Source organism: Solanum tuberosum, unplaced genomic scaffold (assembly GCF_000226075.1).
Source record: "Solanum tuberosum cultivar DM 1-3 516 R44 unplaced genomic scaffold, SolTub_3.0 scf00065, whole genome shotgun sequence".
Classification (NCBI taxonomy): domain Eukaryota; kingdom Viridiplantae; phylum Streptophyta; class Magnoliopsida; order Solanales; family Solanaceae; genus Solanum; species Solanum tuberosum.
The window spans coordinates 261,583-274,536 of NW_006238992.1; positions in this window are offsets into that span (position 1 = coordinate 261,583).

The following is a 12,954-nucleotide window of genomic DNA, read 5'->3' on the forward strand; positions in this document are numbered from 1 at the left end:
TATTTAAAATATTATTATTCCTGTTTTAGTGGAAGGTTATCATAATCTAACAAATAATACAAAAAACAACCACTTAACTTAAAATTATCGTAAGATCTTATATTATGTGCAATAAAATTTAATTTAATTTATAATAATTCTTATAAATTTTAAAGAATTGATTCAGAAGGAATTCACATATATAGTTGGTGATACAAACCAATTGTAGTATAATATTACATTAAAATAATTCATATTGTGCGAGAGTAAAACATATATATATATATATATAGGAAAAAGGGTTCGAAATATATCTGAACTTTGACCGAAATTGTTGTAACAGTCCAAAACTTTGAGTAGGACCTATTACCCACATGCACGATTTAATAGTGTATTTTAAAGGTATATATATGCCCACTGATAAACAGTGGGTATGTATCGATAGGTCAGACATGCATCACTATACTTGATATTGCATTTCATTGCATTGCATATCTTTATCATTTGTGAACTTATGAGTGCCTTTCTGTAGAACTTGTGATTGGTAAGCCTCATCTTATGTGTTGCTGATCTGTATTGTTGAAGTGACGTGGTTGAATTATGTGCTATGTAAATTGTGAACTATTAGGTTGGACTGATTTTCATGCAGGTTCTAGTTGTAGATGTTCGGTCGGGGTGTAAGGAGTACCCTTATTCTATTCCCCTAGCTTGTGTTTAGAAGTTTACTTGCTAAGTACCGTGTGGTTTGGTACTCACCCCTTACTTCAACATTTTTGTAGGTTACGAGCCTAGATCTTCGTGATACTTTCTATTATCTTATGTTATGAGGCTTCATGTAGAGATTTCTGAGGTAGTTGTTTCTTATTTCAGCGGACCTTCTTACTCATATTTATCATTTTGTTCTACTTGAGAGAAAACCAGGTTTTGGGGATTTAGTTCAGTTTACTTGTTATCCGCATTAGTAATTGTTAATAAAAAAATTATTTTTCTTTTATTTCTGCACATTATCTAAATTGTTGAGTTTTAGATTGACTTGTCTTGGTGGGATAGGACGAGTGTCATCACATTCATTTTTGGGTTGTGACAATATGGTATCAAAGCCCCAAGTGCATAGGTCTCATGTGTATACAGCACGAATCTATGTAGAGTCTCGAGGATCGGTATGGACACGTTTGTACTTATCTTCGAGAGGCTTTAAAGATGGTTAGGAAACTTCGTTTTTGTTAATTCTTTCTTATCGTGTGTGGTTATCTTCTTTAGTACTGATCTATCATATGTTTTTTTGACAAATGGCGAGGACTAGAGCTACTCTTATAAGTGGTAAAGGGGAGACAGTCCCCGAGATAGTTGTTGAGGCCCTAACTAGGGGTAGGAGTAGAGCCAGAGCTAGAGGTCGTGCCCATGGAACAACACTAGCCAGAGGTCGGGCCCGTGGGGCAACACCAGTGAGGGGTCGTGCTAGAGAGGTCTCTCCAGAGCCTCAAATTGATGATAGAGAGGACCAGGTTCCTCCAGAGCCCACATCCACACCTTTGCTTCATTGATACCTTACTAAGGGTATTGAATGTGCTCAAAAGCTTTTCTCAGGTTGGGTGTGCGACTGACGCACCACAGGACTCTCAGACTAGAGTGAGGGCTTTGACTCAAGAGCATCAACAAGCTCCAGTTATTCAGGACTCTGTGGGGCAGCCACTAGTGGATCCCGTGTTAGGGAATGATCTTGCACCAACACTTGGGGTCAAGTTGCACCGCCTATTGTTCTGACAGAGGATAAGCAACGCATGTATGAAAAAAACCAAAAGATGGCCCACATCAGTTTCAGGGTGGGAAGATGAAGGATACTCATAAGTTTATGACTACATGCTGAGAGTTGCTAGAGGTGGTTTGATTAGCTGAGTCACATGGGGTTCAGTATGCTACACTGCAACTTCGTGGGCCAGCGAGAGAGTGGTGGAGAGTTTATTCGGGGTCTTTGCCAATTGGATCTCCTCCAGCGACTTGGGAGATATTTCAAGTGCCTTTTATGACCGCTTCATCCCTTGGAGAGTAAGAGAGGAGAATTGTTTGAGGTTTGAGAATCTGAGGTAGGCCAATTTATCTGTTACAGAGTATGAGGCTCATTTTTTCTAATTGTCTAGCCTTGCTTTCGCCATTATTCAAGACGAGATGGAGAGGATCCGTAGATTGGTGAGGGGACTGACATCCGAGGGTGGTAAGATACCTTGCGATTCTTATAGTGTGGGTCAAGGCTCATACATTTCACAACAGCGACCTACATTGTAACACATCGGTCTTAGAAAGAGCTAAACTAGAAATAGCTAAATTGAGAATTGTGCAAGTTAGTCTTCAATTGTGAGTTTTGGGTCAACTTCAAACGACCATAACTTTTAGCACAGGATAAGTTAGAGGGCTCATGAGGTGTCAAATCAAAGTCCGTTAATCCTCTTTCCAATGATGATGAGTTTGTTAAATTCTGAATTCAGAGGAGGGAGATATGCCTATTTAAGAATAGCCTGTCCAGTTAAGAAAATTCATCCATTTTAAGGAGGGGTATTTTGGTATTTTCCTTACCCCATTTATCTTAAGCATTTTTGTCTTTTTATTAGGGGTGAAAGCTGATTAAAATCAGTTTTCACTCAAGTCTAAAAACGTTTGGAAAACTAGGGCATAGTTCAAGAGGAGAAAAGAGGAGTTTCAAGAAGTTCTTCTAGATTTCAGAGAAATCGCCAAGAACTTACTTATTTCGAGGTATGTAAGTTTTCATAGTGATGGCTTAGTTCACCCTCACACTAATTATGAGTTTCCTTATTGAATTCGTTCATGAGATTTCGTGTATTTAGTTCTTCATGAGTTTTCTTGAGGTTTTATTCTTCGTTAGTTATTAATGGAGTTTGATGAGTTCTTGAGGTGAGGTTTTTGATATAAGGGTTTCTCTTGAGGAGATTTTAGTTGTTTTTCATTTACTTGTGTTGGGTTTATGAATCTAAGGAATTTTGGAAGAAATCAATCGATTCTAGGTGAATTAAGGCCAAAAACCTAGAAGAACAATTTGTTAGGATGTTATGGAAAAGGGGTACGGCGTCGCGCCCCCGAAGAGCCAGCAAGTATGGCGTGGGGCTCCAGCTTTGTGCCAGAAATGACCCCCGGTATTTGGAGGCCTGGCGCAACGCGCCACACCTGTGCCTAAAGCGTCAGGCCACTTTTCTCCTTCTTTCTCATTTCGCACTTGTTCTTTTAAGTCGATCTTTCATTCTCTTCTTAATGCTAACTATTTAAAACTTCATTAATCATCGAGATATTCTATATATCATGAATCATAAATCTTGAATTCACATTTCAAAATCAAGATAGAGCTAAGAGTAAAGTTCGAGGGAGTCCTTTGGGTCAGTTTAAGAAATCTTTTACAATATCTTAAAACTTGTTTAAAGACATGAGTATTTGAGTATAAGGATGAGGAGAGTTGAGTTCATGTTTTCAAAATGAATATAAGGGGACTAAGTATTCCAAAGTATAAATGATTTTACATTTAAAACGAGAGGAAACCTTGATTTCCAAATGATCTCATGAGGAGTTTTTGAGCATTATCTCTTTTAAGAGAATCTTTTGAGTAATAAACTCAAAGTTTGACGGTGAGAAAATGTTTTTAAACATTTGAGCATGAGTTATATTATTGGGAATAGTATTGAGCACCGATATGGGGACGAGTTCAGACAAATCAAAGTCCACATAAACCATGTATGCCAACATGGATAAATGGTCATACTTTTTAGATGATTCCTCATTGCTTTTAAGTATAGCTTAGTGGATCCACTTAGTTGAGGATTTCCTATACTTCGGCAAGGTATAAGACAGTTGTGGCAGAGAGGGCGAGACGTTGTACCATCACATAGCTCGTAGTGATGGTTGTCGGTTAGAGAATCTCCCAAATATGAGTAAAGAGTTTTTATTGTATTTTCACATACATTGAGTTATTATCTATTGTTTTAAAAGCTTTATTTATATTGTAATCTTATATTGAATTGAGTTGATTACCCTTGATTTGAGTTGACTCGAGTTGAGTTGAGTTGAGATGAGGTGACTATGTTCTTCCTTTTTATTAATTCAAGCTTACGTGTATGCTTTAGAGTTCCCCTTACATACTCATACAGTCAATGTACTGACGCCATTTGGCCTGCTTCTTTTCCTGATGCAGATACAGGTATTCAGGGGCATCAACAGGTGCTTCGTTGATACCACTTACAGTTCCAGATTTGCTTTGGTTAGCCTCATTGCTTTAGTAGGATTCCATATTTACTTCTAGTTTTGTTACGATGTCGTGAGTCTTGTCCCGACTTCCATCTTCAGTATTTTAGAGGCTTCATAGACAGTAGTGGAAAAGAGTCTTTTTCTCATTTTCCTTGTTGATGTTTTAAAGACTGTAAGTTGAACACTTATGTTCATTTGAGTATATTCAGTTACACTATTTTAATTATCATATCCTTATGAGTTGAGTTTGTTTTGAGAATTCTGTTTCTATTGAATAAGTCTTTCGCTGATTAATGAGCCAGGCCAAGGGTTCTCTTGGGGACCAAAAATGGTTCTCAAGTGTCGACCATGCCCAGGCTGTAGGTTCGGGGAATGACATATATGGCGAGGCAATTATAGTGGATTTTCAAGACCACACATAGATCCCAAATCAGAGGTTTTTCTTTAGTTATGGAGATCCTGATCACGTGATGCAACAGTGTACTTTCTAGAGGGGTCGTAGAGGACCCCTGCCTAATTCTTCATTTCATACTAGACCACCGATATTACAGGGTAGAGGCTGAGGCAGATTATAGTCAGGTAGAGGCGGTATAACTTCTGGTAGTGGTACTACAGCTCAATAGAGTGGGGATAGAGGTATCACCCAGGCTAGAGGTGGAAGAGGGGGCCATAGTTATGATTTCCCAAGGAGGCATGAGGTAGAGACTTCTAATGTTGTTATTAGGCAAAAGGGTCTGGTGGACCCATGTACTTATATGAGTTTGTATTGTGAATCCTTCTACTTACCCATTTGTCATTTGGACCCCTGAACCCAACAAAACTCAATATTTTAAATAGGTTTTCTGAGTTGGCGTCCGATGTGGCAGACACAACCAAAGGGCGTGTGATACACACACCTGAGGAGCGTGAAATCTGGTTAAAACGGTCTAATAGCCACATTAGGGTTTTATAAAGTCATCTTCTTCCCCATTTGCATTTAAGACCATTATTAGACAAATTTGAGCTTTTTCTTGCCTCTTTTTCGATCTTCTCTCTCCAAATCTCTTCATTTTTTTTCATTGTTATACTCCTCTTTTATTTCTATGCATTTCCAGTTAGTTCTTTGCTTTATTTTGTGGTTGATCCTATTTTAGTTTTCTACATCATCATGAAATTTGCTTTTCTTGGAATCCTATAATCTAATAGAAATCATGAAACATGTAATTGAAAGCATAACAAATAGAATCCCCAAAAAATTTCAAAAAAATCAATATAATCGACTAAAACTAAAAATTAAACAAAGAAATAAATATAAGATGAAATCTAGACTAAACAACATACAAATACGAAAATAAGTTTCAAAATTTACATGGATAAATTAAAAATCAAACAAAAGCAACAAAAATACTCAAACAATTTTGTGGGGAGTCTTGTCACGCTTAGTATTAAGGAGAGACTGTTGGCTCAAGTAGGCCCATTATTAAAGATATTCCATCCACCGAAGAGCGGCGAAGATCTATCATGATCTAAGTCAGCATTACTGGTGGTGTGGCATGAAGAGGGATATTGCAGACTTTGTTTCTAAGTGCTTGACTTGCCAATTTGTCAAGTGAGAGAACCAATAGCCCGTGGGTATATCTCAAAGGATGCTTAGTCCTACTTGGAAGTGGGAGCGAATCACTGTGGACTTTGTTGTGGGTTTTCCTATCATAGTGGGTGGTTATGACTCCATTTGGTTTGTTGTTGACAGGCTGATCAATTCTACCTTCTTTATTCCGGTTTGGTAAAGTATACGGCAGAGAAGTTAGTCGGGCTGTATATTAGTCAGATTGTGTGACTACATGGAGTTCCGGTTTCTATTATATCTAATCGAGGTTCATTGTTCACTTTCCATTTCTGGAAAGCATTACAACATGGTTTGGGTACTCAATTAGATATGAGTACAACTTTTCACCCTCAGACAGATGGTCAGTCTGAGCGGACTATTCAGGTGTTGCAGGACATGCTCCGAGCATACGTGATCGATTTTGGTGCTAGATGGGATTGACATTTGCCCTTAGTAGAGTTTGCCTACAATGATAGTTATCACATTAGTATTGTGATGGACCTATTTTAGGCATTGAATGACAGAAGGTGTAGATCTCAGATCCGTTGGTTTGATTCGACGGAGATTGACTCTTTGGATACAGACTTGCTTAGAGATGATATGGAGCAAGTCCCTATGATTCAATATAGATTGTTAAAGCCTTGGTGTTTATGGAGGGTGATCATGTTTGTCTTTGAGTATCACCTATGAAGGATGTGATAATGTCACGCCCCGAGGCTACCCTCTAGTCATAAACACGGGACCTAGGATCATGAGCAACCCCAAGATAACCCTGAGCTGACATATCATAAGCAAACTAAATATATCTACAAAAAGATAACTAATGCAGAAGCTAAATCATGAAATAATTGAGTGATGGGGAATACCCAATACTGGTCTGAATATATATAAAATTCTAATAGCTTAATGATACTGAACAATCACTAAAAAACCAAAGCTGAATCTAACTATGTCTGAAAAAGCCTCTAACTAACTAGAGTTGCTGGGACATGTCCCCATCTAACCCTAGCAAAACAGAAACTGAAATGAAAGACTAAATCTAAAATTATTTCTATTGTCCTCGAAGTATGAGGACTCACTAGTGAAGCTACTGAATGTGGATTGGGAACCGATCTACGCATGATCTGAATGCTGAGGACATGAACCTACATCATGAAATGATGTAGCGCAGAGTATGCTTTAATACTTGGAAGGTACTGAGCATGCATAATAGGACAAAAGTTAAACAAAACATATAAGCTGAAGAAAGCATAACTGATCAATGACATAATCTGAACATGATAGAAATACTGATATATACTGAAAATAACTGAACTGAATCCAATGACCAAGTACATAACATACTGAGATTGAATGCTGAATTATAACTAAAAACCTGGTCAAATACACTAGAGTATGACTGTGGGAGCTACTAGTAACTGACATAAAACCACGTGAGCTAAATGCGGAGTCCGATGTATACCCCCCATTGAGAGGACCTAATATACCTTGCCAGGGGTATAAAGGCATGATTGGCGTGATCACTAAAATTGGTGCCCATAGAGAGGACTTAATTTATGGGGGCACATAGTTCTGGGACTATTTGGCTAATTGAACCCTAGTCCAACTTGATGCTAGGTCTACTCCCAACTGAATATGTATGTAACACATTATGACTGAATTACTGAATAGCTCAAAATACTGACATGCAAAACCTGAGAATGTAACAATTATATAATGATAATGTGACATTCAGAAACTGAGGCATGTATATCTGTTTAACTGACCTAGCATGTGTAATTCATGAAATAAAAGTATCTTCACAATTAGGGTTCTGAGTTTCATGCGAAGAATTAAGCAACGATTCTACGAAAACATGATAATCTAATTAGGAATAGTCTAACAGCTAAATCACAACCAATATCTAGGGTTTTAGAAACCCTAGGTCTAATCAACATATAGGAATCAAGAATATTACTAAATTCTAGGGACCTAGTAGATGAACAGAACCCAGTAGTGAAATCCCACATACCTGGTGACGAATTTCACGGAGAAATCTTTCGATTTTGGGGCTGGAACTAAAGGAAACTTGTTCCGTTCTTGGAGAAAGCTATCACCTCTTTTCTCCTCTTTTTCGTTCTAAGCTTGGTGACTTCTAGTGCATAATGGTTTAAGGTAAAATCTAACTAGAATAATAGGATAAAACTGACCAAAACGAAGTAGTTTAGGGATAAAATAATAAGGAAAAGACCCTATTACCCCTAAACTAAAAGTCAACTGGCCCATCAACAGAGCTGACTAAGGGGCCGTAAATCGACTTACGGTCCGTCCTATCAGTCGTCATTTGACTGTCAGAGGGCTGAAATCTGGGGTCCAAAAACTAAAAGTCGACTAGCTCATCGATAGAGCTGACTTACGAGCCATAAGTCGACTGACGGTTCATCCTTTCAGTCATTGTTTGGCTGTCAGATGGCTGAAATCTAGGGTGTGAAACTAAATGTCGAGTGGCCCATCGACGTAGCTAACTGATGGACCATAAGTTGACTAATAGTCCATTGTGACCTACGTCGGTGGCACCTGCAACTTCTAAAAATCTAGAATTTTTTCCTTTCTTGAATCTAGGGTGTTAAATATCTCCCCCTTGGGAACATTCATCCTTGAATGAAGACTGAACTAGCTAGGTATGGAGGGAAGGAGCTGCAATCCCTACTACTAAGTACGAGAAATTGATATCTGACTGAACCGAGTTCTAAAAACATGCAAATATGCTGAAAAATGCAAGAACCGCTGAAGGAACGAAGTACTAATACTGAATTTATGCACGAGTAAACTAAAATACTGAAGAGGAAACTAGTATCTCATGCTAAAACAGAATCACAAGGAAGTAGATGAGGATACTTGGCCTTCATGGCTGCTTCTTCTTCCCAAGTAGCTCCCTCTACGGACCGACTCCTCCAAACTTGTCAAATCTCATCACCCCCTTCATAGGTGATACTTTCAGGAAAACCCAACCAGCTATCCGATACTGTAAGTTCCTTCTCCTTACATCTGTATAGGACTTCTGTCTTAAGTCTATTTCTGATGAGCTGAACTTTTTCCATAACATCATGAACCGTATCTGGCCCAATAAAGGCTTCTTCATCTACTCATCCACCTTAGGAATACATAAGCTACCATATCCCTCTTGGGAGAAAACCTCTACTTTCTATTGATGAACTGTACCTTCCAACTGAAATAGTATGGGATCACTATCTGTTTTTCCTTATCCTCCACTACCAATGGAGATTCTGATCTATTCTTGATTTTCACACCACCATCTAATGTGTTAGTAAGACTAACTCTTAAGAGAGCAAGTCGATGAACATCTTTTGCTAATTACTTCCCTTTTTCCTTAACATGTGCCACACTACCCTTTAAAGATCATCTTTTTGGCCTTAAGGTAAGAGATAAATCGACCTATAGAAACTGAGCTACTACCCTTCCATTCTAAGACTGGCTCATTTGAACTGATATCGAATGATCCTAGTTCTACAATCGAGTGAGGCATAATCAGGAATGTGACCAATCCATGCCTAGAATGATATCTAAATCTACCATTTCTAACTCTACAATATCTGCTAAGGTGACTTTCTGAGAGGCTGTGACAGGCCAATTTATGTATACCCATTTAGCTATATATAGGTCACCAACTGGAGTAGAGACTGAGAAGGGTTCTGAAAGAATTTCTGGATTGACACTTAAGATTATTGTTATAAAGGGAGTTAGCAAAGAAAGAGTAGCCCTGGATCTCACAATGCATAAACATCTAACTAACAGACTCGTAACGTACCAGTGACCACATCAGGAGAACCTTTCTGGTCTTGGCGATCTTGGAGAGCATACAACCTATTTTGGCGTTGACCGCCACTTGTACCAGATGACACACCCTGCTGAGTTGGGCTACTTTCTGGTGTTGTTGAGACTGTAGACTGATCCTTGCTATCGTTACCTCCTTTCCCCTGCCTGGCAAAAGGGCAATCCTTTAACCTATGGCCGGACTGACCACACACAAAACATACTTCCTTGCCTACAATACACTCACCCGGATGGTTCTTTCCACACTTTGGACAAGTTGGGTAGGTCCCATTTCCTAAAACACTCCCTTGGGACTTAGAGCTCGGTGCCCTACTATTCTAATCTTGTCAAAATAATGAGTGATATCCAACACCCAATTTCTGTTGAGAGTACTCATAGTTCCCTGTTCTAGCTTTCTTGGTGACCTTAGCTATTTCCCTAAGCTAATCTCCTCAACCTGCTGAGCATAAGTCATGAACCTAGATATATGCATATCCTCTATCAACAGAGCATTCCTACACTCTGTCTTCACTAATCGGATACCCCAAATAGAAACTTACTCATTTGTGCCCTTGGATCAGCAACCATGTGTGGAGCATACCTAGAGAGTTGGGTGAACTTAAGTACGTACTCTTGGACTGACATTGAACCTTGTCTCAAATTCATAAACTCTTTTACCTTAGACTCCCTCAACCCTCATGGGAAGAACATGTCTAGAAAAGCTCCAGTAAAACAGTCCCAAGTCATAGGAGCTGCATCCACAGTCCTGTTTTCTTTCCACTGAGCAAACCAAATGTGAGCTAAATCCTTAAGCTGGTAGGTTACCAACTCTACATTATCATTACCAATCACTTGCATCATTCCAAAGATTTTCGTAACCTCATCGATGAAGTCCTATGGGTCCTCACCAACTTGCGACCCTAAAAACTCAGGCGGATTCATCCTAACAAAATCTTGAACTCTAGCTGCCACTGATCCACCATTTCTATTAGTAGGATCTGGAACCTGCTGATTGTTCTGGTTAGTCATACTATGAGCCAAAAACTGAATCACATTCCGAAACTCTACATTCAAAACCTCATGATCTGGGACCGGAGGAATTGCGTTAGCATTGCATGCATTAGCATTCCTTGGGTAAGCTCTACGATGAGGCATGATCTGAAATGCATAACGTCGAATTACAAACGAGAAGTTGGATCATACCTTACACACGATAAGAGTAGTAAAGAAAGTGACGTTTTTCTAATACACTTAGTATCCTCCCTCTCATTAGATGTGGTACACATCACACCCATGAAAAGGACTCCACTTAGTGCGGCTTTTCAGACATCCTAGGACTCTTAAACCTAGTGCTATGATACCAAGTTTTTCACACCCCGAGGCTATCCTATTTACGTAACACAGGACCTAGGATCACAATTGACCCCAAGCTAACCCTGAGCTGGCATATCATAATGAAATTGAATATATCTACGAAAAGATAACTAATGTGGAAGCTAAATCATGAAATAACTGAATAATGGGGAATACCCAATACTGGTCAAATATATATAAAATTCTAAGAGTTTAATGATATTGAACGATCACTCAAAAACTAAAGTTGAAGCTAACTATGTCTGAAAAAGCCTTTAACTGACTAGAGTTGCTTGGACATATCCCCAGCTAACCCTAGCAAAACTGAAACTGAAATAAAAGACGAAATCTAAAAAGATGTCTACTGTCCTCGAAGTATGAGGACTTACTACTGAAACTGTTGAATGTGGATCGGGAACCGATCTACGCGTGATCTGAATGCTGAGCACCTGAACCTATATCATGAAAAGATGTAGCACAGAGTATGCGTCAGTACATGGAAGGTACTGAGCATGCAGGATAGGATAAAATCTAAACAAAGTATAACTGAGCAATGACATAATATGAACATGATGGAAATACTGAGATATATAGAAAAGAACTGAACTGAATGCAATGACCTAGTACATAACATGCTGAGACTGAATACTGAAGTATAACTGAAAACCTGGTTAAATACACTAGAGTCTAACTATGGGAGTTACTAGTAACCGACATAAAACCAAGTGAGCTAAATGCGGAGTCCGATGTATACGCCCTATCGAGAGGACCCAATATACCTGGCCAGGGTATAAAGGCATGACTGTCGTGATCACTAAAACTAATGCCCACATAGGAGATTAACCTATGGAGGCACGTAGTTCTGGGACTATGAGGGTAACTAAACCCTAGTTCAACTCGGTGTTCTGCCTACTCCCAACTGAATATGTATGTAACACATTATGACTAAATTACTGAAATAGTGAAGTGCTAAAAATACGGATACCCAAAATCTGAGAATGTAACAATTATATACTGATAATGTGACATTCAAAAACTGAGGCATGTATATTTGTTTAACTGACCTAGCATGTGTAATTCATGAACTAAAAAAATCTACACAACTAGGGTTCTGAGTTTCATGCGAAGAACTAAGTAACGATTCTGCGAAAACAAGATAATCTTATTAGGAATACTCTTAACAAATAAATCACAACTAATATCTAGCGTTTTGGAAACCTAGGTCTAAGCAATATATATGAATCAAGAATCTGAATGAACTCTAGGAACCTAGTGGATGAACGAAACCCACTAATGAAATCCCACATACCTGATGACGAATTTCACAGAGAAATCTTTTGAATTGGGGGCAAGAACCAAAAGAAACTTGTTGCGTTCTTGGAGAAAGCTATTGCCTCTTTTCTCCTCTTTTTCGTTCTAAGCTTGGTGAATTCTAGTGAATAATGGTTTTGGGTAAAATCTGAATAGAATAATAGGCTAAAACTGACCAAAATGAAGTAGTTTAGGAATAAAATAATAAGGAAAAGACACTATTACCCCTAAACTAAAAGTCGACTGGCCCATCGACAGAGCTTACTGACGGGCGATGACTGAAATTTGGGGTTTTAAACTAAAAGTCAACTGGCCCATTGACGTATTTGACTGACGGGAGGTAAGTCGACTGACGTTCCGTATGTGGCCTCCATCGGTGGCACCTGCAACTTCTGAAAATCTGAAAAAATTTCCTTTCTCGAATCGGGGGTGTTACAGATAAGGTTCTGGAAAAAGGGCAAACTTAGCCCTAGATTCATTGGACCTTTTGAGATTTTGAGTCGAGTGGGAGAGGTGGCCTATAAGTTGGCCTTGCCACCCAGTTTGTCAGTTGTATTTCATGTGTTCCATGTATTCATGCTTCGAAAGCATATACCGAATGAGTCTCATGTGCTTTCACTTAATTCAGTGGAGCTAGGTCCAAACTTGACATTTGAGCAGGAGAAAAT